At 34.7% G+C, this 7,615-nt stretch overlaps 1 long non-coding RNA gene across 1 annotated transcript; it reads left to right on the top strand.

The window, feature by feature from the left end:
- The first annotated feature begins 455 nt into the window (after positions 1–455).
- On the top strand, positions 456–3,473 carry LOC127177681 (uncharacterized). The gene is made up of 4 exons (XR_007829253.1): positions 456–604; positions 2,564–2,680; positions 2,798–2,825; positions 2,903–3,473. It is a non-coding gene; the product is annotated as an uncharacterized LOC127177681 (long non-coding RNA).
- The last annotated feature ends 4,142 nt before the right edge of the window (positions 3,474–7,615 follow it).

Here is a 7,615-nt window from a genome sequence, read left to right as displayed (position 1 = left end):
GGGCAATACCAACCACATGCACATTTACCTAAAACCGCTCCACCCCCACAAAGAGTGCAGTGTAATGAATGAGAATGAAGAACCTCATTCCATCTGATTCATAACCAGACAGGTGACATTAAACTAGATGACAGATGTAGGTGTATATAAGAAGACAAGCTGTGGCATACTTCACATTTACCAGAACAGAACTTTTATTTCAAATAAAACCATTACAACCATTTGTCCTTAAATCACCTCAGAGTCTCCAAGAAAATAAGGAAATGTAGCCTCAGTCTTGGCATGACTGAAAGACATGTCGTCATCACTTAAACAAACTAGCCAATGAGGTAAAGAAGTGATAAGAACAAATGATAGTAGTCAGGTGAAAATGAAGCACCAATGTAAAAGGGTGGGCCTTGTACAAAATGTCAAAAAAGAGAATGAAGACAGACCAGTTTAGAAAACATCAGCTTTCCCGGTCTACAGATGCACATAAGGCTAGTTAGCAACATAGCACTGAATCAGAAAAAAAGAGACTTGTTTCTCTGAGTAAAAAAATAATATCTCACTCTTTTTCTGAGCACATTCTAAAGTAGCTGCTCACAGGAAAAAGGCATCATGGGTAAGAAACTGAATGTTAGAGTTTGGCTATTGCTGTCACAAACAAGCTCTTTTAACTTGAAAACATAATAGATTTAAAGCATTTGAAAGTGCTTTGTTAGTATTATGACTAATTTTGTGTGAAGTTGCTGATACTCGATGAATGTATGTGTATGTAACTTTACAGTGTTCACAGACAGTATGTTAGTGTTGTGTTAACATATATTGTGCATTCGTTCGACTTTTAACATTGCATAATACATGTGTCAAGCAAATGTATGTTGGATTTTAGCTGTTAGCACTTAGCATTCATAACAAGCAATGGTTGTGATTAACAATGTTCTAAGTAGTAAATATGTTTCCATTTTTGTCAAACACTTAGTCACAAGTTGGTCATTTCATAAAATCACAGACATCCGCACTTGACATGGTGGTGTCACTTAAAAAAAACCAAAATGGCAGCAGCCAGTAACACGTGGCATTATATAGCCTACGATTAACATTTGATATGTCATTCTTTTAAAACCTGTGTTACATGGCATGCTTTCTTTGTTCTTTAATAGCCTATATTTCAAGAGCATACAGAGAAGAATTAATGAAGTGATTATGTATTTTGAAGTGAACAACCAATATGCACATGGATCCATTTTGATAATATGAGACATATGAGTCTAACGCTGCATCCCAGTTTGCTTACTTATACCATGTATAAGTATGTAATCTTTTTGTAAAGAAAAAAACACATACTTTGTGTTTAGGCAAGTTTGGTACATACTACTAAGTCAGTGTCTTTATTTTAACTGTGCATAAATGTGCCTTTGTGATACTAATTTCAACATACTACAATTTTTAACACATATTATACAATTTAGGATGGGAAGTATGCAAATTAAGAGGTAGCATAAATCTTTAAAGGAACAGTTCAACAAAAATTAAAATTACCCCATGATCTTCTTAGGTGTATATGACTTTCTTCTTTCAGATGAATACAGTCAGAGTTATATTAAAAAATGCCCTGGCTCTTCCAATCTCTATAATGCCAGTGAGATGGCTGTTGAGATTTTGAAGTCCAATAAAGTGCATCCATCCATCATAAAAGTACTCCACAAGGCTCAAGGGGGTGAAAAGCAAAGCGATGTGTTTGTATGAGAAAATGATCCATATATACAACTTCAGAAACTGTAATCTCTAGCTTCTGCTAACGCACATTCCAGTGAATGATGTAGGACGTTCGCAACGAATGCAGTCATGATTGCGGAGGTCACAAACGTGGAAGCGCAGAGGAGAGAGAAAAAAAAAAAACATAGGTCACGAATTAGAAGTACAAAGCGAGCATTTATAAAGAAAAATGTCTGTGGATTCCGATTGTATTTGTCTAAAATAAGAAAGTCATATACACCTGGGATGTCTTGAGGGGGAGTAGATCATGGGGTAACTTTAATTTTTGGGTAAACTATCCCTTTAAGTTCAACATTATATAATTGCAACATGAGTATTTAGTATCTGGTTTCAAGAATACCTTACTGACAAAAGTCAAATCTATGTATATGTGTGTAATTGAAAAAATTACGGTGCTGTGTACATAATAGTGTTGTGTACACTGTAAAAAAAACAAACATAAAACACAATTTGTTGAGTCAGCTTAAAATAATTTGTTAATTAGTTCAGTCAACTCAAATGAGTTTAGTCAACTTGAAATGTTAAGCTGTACTAAGTGACAACTTAGATATTTGTGTTTGTTAAACTTAAAAGCTGGGTAAGTAACCCAGCTGCCTTAAAATTTTAAGTTAAATCAACTCGAATATCTAAGTTGTCACTTAACATTTAAAGTTGAATGTTGACTGAACTTAAAATTTTAAGGCAGCCAGATAAATTATTTTAAGTTGACTCAACAAATTTTTTTTTTATTTTTTTTTTTTTTTTTTTTTTATACAGTGTAGTTCATTTAAATATTTTGAGCTGATCTTCTGGCATCTTCTAGATAGCTCCACATCAGTGTCGACTGGGATAGCCGTGGCGTTTGGGATCTTGGGATTGTTCCTGCTGGTCTGTTTTGTGCAGATCTGCATCAAGAAAATCAAATGTTGCAAGCGCAAAAGTAAGCAGAATCCTTATTACTGACTAACAAACCAGCATTCATCAAAGTCCTTGAACTAATAGACAACTATGAAAGTAAACAGTGAGGAAATTATTTGTTTCTTCTTTTCTTTGACAGAGCCTTCAGTAAAAGACAACATTTTAAAGTAAGAGAGCTTACTAATGTTTGCAGATTCATTTTATGGTTGTTTCTTTACCGACTAAACTGTGTGTCTCTTTACAGGAAAGTTGGGATTAAGAAACCTTCGCCTCCATTTTCGATCAGCAGAATCGTTGACAAGAAATAACGCCTGTCACTACTCACATTTCATTCTCAACGCCTATAAACATTGTACATACACCCTGACAGAATCTAATTTAGTTGATTTCTTTTTATTCATAACACTTGTAACTGTAATCGTAACTGTAATTATTTCCATATTGTTATGTAAATCTTTCAAATAATTTATTTTTTCTTTCTGTGAAAAGTGTGAATCATGTTTCTGGGGTGAAGGTGTTAGCGATGAGGATGTTGATGATTCATAACAGGTTAAGATAATTTTCCCACAGTTAGGGAAAAGCAGTACACCTTTATTGCTTTTGCGATCACTTCTTTTGTTGTTTTTCTCATTCTCTGACTCAAATTTTGTCTCCGTATCAGTCTTACCACAAAAACACAGCGAAGCTTTTTTTTCAAGCTTTTCAAGCCAAACTGTTTCCACATAAAATTACGTCAAAGGTCATCATATACACTGACAAAAGATGAAGCTCTTCAGTCTCAGAAAAAAAAAAAAAAAAAAAAAAAAAATCACAAAATCTTCATATGTTTTAAAGGAAGTCTTCTCGGGTGATCAATTTCCTGTTAAGCAATATTATGATAAAATACGGATATTTAGTCACGTACCATGATATCTCATAGAATATCTCACATACACACACACACACACACACACACACACACACACATATACACATATATATATGTATATATGTGTGTTTGTGTGTGTGTGTGCGTGTGTGTGTGTGTGTGTGTGTGTGTGTGTGTTTATGTGATTTATGAGGATACAAATTTGTATAATGACATGGATATTACACTGGTACAACAACATAAACATGCTTCATGTGTCCTCATAAGTAACATAGCTTTAAATCAGTTCTAAACAGTAATTTATTAAAAATGTAAAAATGAAAGTTTTGTGTGAGGGGTAGGTTTAGTATACACTGTTAAAAAAAAAAAAAAAAATTGTTGAGTCAGCTTAAAATAATTTGTTACCCTGCTGCCTTAAAATTTTGAGTTCAGTCAACTAAAATAAGTTTAGTCAACTTGAAATGTTAAGTTGTACTAAGTGACAACTTAGATATTTGTGTTTGCTAAACTTAACAGATGGGTAAGTAAACCAGCTGTCTTAACATTTTAAGTTGATTCAACTCAAATATCTAAGTTGTCACTTAGTATAATTTAACATTTCAAGTTGAATAAACTTTTTTTGACTCAAAATTTTAAGGCAGCCAGGTTACAAATTATTTTAAGTTGACCCAACAAATTGTTTTTTACAGTGTAGGGGGACAGAATATATAGTTCGTACAGTATAAAAACTGTTACGCCTATGGAAAGTCTCCATAAAATGTTTGTGTTGATCTTCAAACATTATACTTTATTAGTTTTTCTGTTATTTTTCAATATAGCTTTTCACTCAAATTTTTAGTTCATAATATACACAACATTTAATGTATAAAAATGCAAAATAGAAGTATTTTGGACCCTAATGCACATTTCTGTTGTGGTTGCTGTTCCTCTTTGTTCTTTCATGATCGTCGTTGTTTTTCATTTGATTCAGTTTATGACAGTAACTCATAGCAGCACACTAAACCGCAAGCCAGGCAAAGCTTCATTAGCTCTTCAACCGGCACAGCTCATGCAAACATCTATAGAGGCTAGTTGCTTCCTGAGCTGGCATGCAAAAAGCAGAGCATTGCGGTGGTCTGTAGGAAGTGAGAGACAGCAGTTAACATTTGAGGTTCAACAGCCTGTTAAACTCAATGACATTTGAGACCAGGCCTGTCAGAAACATCTGCAATTGGTCATGCAAACCCCAAAGGATGCTTAAAAACCACACTGACACTGACATGCCACAATGACCTGATAAGAAGTACCTAAAAATAAAAATTCTGTCATTATACTTACTCTTGTGACGTTCAAAACGTCATATGCAGTTAATTTTAAATTGAACATAAGATATTTTTAAGAATCTTTACGAAGTGACAGTACTGAAAACCCCACCATATTTATATTCACTGATAGTCTTCTATGAAATCTATGGCGGATTTATTTCTTGTAATTGTGACTTTATATATCCCAGTGACATTAGGGTGAGTAAATGACACAGTTTTCAATGACTATGAGTGTTCCTTTATGCAATCCTGTAAGTCATCATGAAGATTTGTTCATTCCATGAATATTTATTTACGTCACATGTTTACGTCACGATTTGGTCAGTTACCCAGTTGCGTGGCCATATTACGTTGTTCTGCTAATTTATGCTGGCTAAACCATGAAAAAACATGTGGAAGCTGCTAAATCATAAAGAGAATGACTTGGCACAGTAATGGCACAGTATTTTGACAAACTAAAGTTAAAAGGTGGTAAAGACACAGACAAACATTATTAATTAAGAAATTAGCCTAATATTTCACCTACCTGACCGGAAATAAAAAGAACAAACATAAATGTTGTCAGGATTCTTGTCCTGGAAATCCTGGTTCAGTTTGGCCAACAACAAACGCCTTTTGTACCTCAGACAGTTTTTTGCACTCCTCTCCTTGATTTGTTATAACTTTTGTCAGTCTATAGTACTCCAAATGTTTTTCCTGGTTCGACCGATTACTACAGCCCAAAACATGACAATATTTGACCATTTTCAGCAGCAATAATCAGCAAAATATGCGAGCTTCGTTCACATTTGTTCGTTCTTTACATTCAGTGCCACCAATATGGCCGTTTGATAATGCGTTGTGAAAACACCCAGAAAACAGTGCAGAACAAGCATTGCCAATGAATCAGTCACGTGAATTAATTATTCTTCTGAGACTATTCTTTTCAATGAAACGGGATTCCCGATTCGCTTTGATTCGCAGGACTGTGCTTTCTCACTGAATCTTTTGGAGTGGTTTGTCAGTCAAGATACTTGGCACTGGATGAAGTAGATATTTGTGTGTAATTAAAACAAATGGCTAAAATGGTAGTTGTGAGAAAATACTGCTGTGTCACGTAAATAGAGCACTGTTTACAGCAAAACTGTGCATCGTTTTGCTCAGATGCACTGATGCGATGCTTTTAGCATAACAATGTTTGATCTGAGCCCGCTTAATTGGATAGTTCACCCAAAAATGAAAATTACCACATGATTTACTCACCCTTGAGCCATCCTAGGTGTGTAAAACTTTCTTCTTTTAGATTAATACAATTGGATTTATATTAAGTCCTATTATGCTTTTTCACTTTTTGAATTTTAGTCAGTGTGTGGTGTGTATGTTTGGGCATAAAAAAAGATGTACAAAGTTACAAATCTCAAAGTCCACTCCAAAGGGAGATATTTTTTTATTATTATTTTTTTTTTTTAAATCCCTTTTCAAGAACTACAACGAACGGCTCCTTTGGACTACAGCGTTTGTTTTCCAGGTGCTGTGATGTCACAACGCGGTCCATTAGAATATTATTAAAATAAATCCTGCCTATGGAAATTCGAGTGGTTGGGGGGGTGGTTTAGGACGAGGTGGGGGATTAGCCTAATTTTAGCGATGCAGCGTGGTGGGTATAAACACAAGCACTGACCAGAGTGTCCACGATCAGCTCTGGTGGCCGTGTCGGAGCCTTAACGTGCCACAACATGTGGTAAGAGATGTGGTAAGCTTCACTTATAACGCAAGTATTTTTTAAATCCATAAACTTGCACTAGACTAGGAAAGGCTAATTAGTGATGATGTTCTTTGATAATGTTCTTTGCTCATTTTCTGTAGCTGCTTTTTGAATAACTAAGGAAATGTAAGCATTATAATTAGTAACTTACAATGTTTTTATTCAATTGTTGTCAAGTTAAATACAAATTAAGTCATATTAAAAACATTAGGCTGCTTTTAGCCTTGTGCTGGAGCTGGTTTCGGACAATGAAACTAATTATGTAAATAATTAAATAAATTAGCATAATAATATAATGTATTGGCAATCTTGCAGGCTGACAATAGGACCCAACACTACTGTTGTGTATTATTTACTCACCCTCCATGTATCCTAGGTGGATATGACTTCCTTTTTTCAGGTGAATGCAATCTGAGTTATATTAAATATTATCCTGGCACTCTCAAGCTTTAGAACTGCATAGACGGGTGTTTCTCTTCATCAGTCCGAAACAAGTCCAATAAAGTGCATCAATCCATAATAAAAAGTGTCTCACACGGCTCCGGGTGGCCCAATAAAGACCTCCTTTGGTGAATACATGCATTTTTGTAAGAAAAATATCCATATTTAAAACGTAAGAATCACTTTAATCTATTTTACACTAATAACAGTTGTACATGAAACTTGTTGCTTTGGCAAGGGGCATGGCAGTACTGAAACACCGTCTGTTTGCCAATCACAATGCACTGGGACAGCTAACCAATTACAACACAATTAGTTTTTCGGAAGGCGGGCCTTCATCAAACCCAGCCATTTGTGCCAGGCAGGGGAGAGAGGTATTATAATAATAAAAAAATATATGAAAAATAATTTTTAATTTTAATTGTAAAAGATCATAATAGGACCTTTTAAACATCTGGCTCTTCCAAGCTTTATAATGGCAATGAATGGGGTTTAAGATTTTGAAGACCAATAAAAGTGCATAAATCTATCATAAAAAGTACTCCACGTGGCTCTGTGTTTTTAATAAAGGCCTTCTGAAGCGAATTGGTGCATTTTTGT

Source organism: Labeo rohita, chromosome 15 (assembly GCF_022985175.1).
Source record: "Labeo rohita strain BAU-BD-2019 chromosome 15, IGBB_LRoh.1.0, whole genome shotgun sequence".
Taxonomy (NCBI): domain Eukaryota; kingdom Metazoa; phylum Chordata; class Actinopteri; order Cypriniformes; family Cyprinidae; genus Labeo; species Labeo rohita.
Note: the sequence above shows the minus strand (reverse complement) of the source record. Positions and strands in the feature narration are given on the sequence as shown.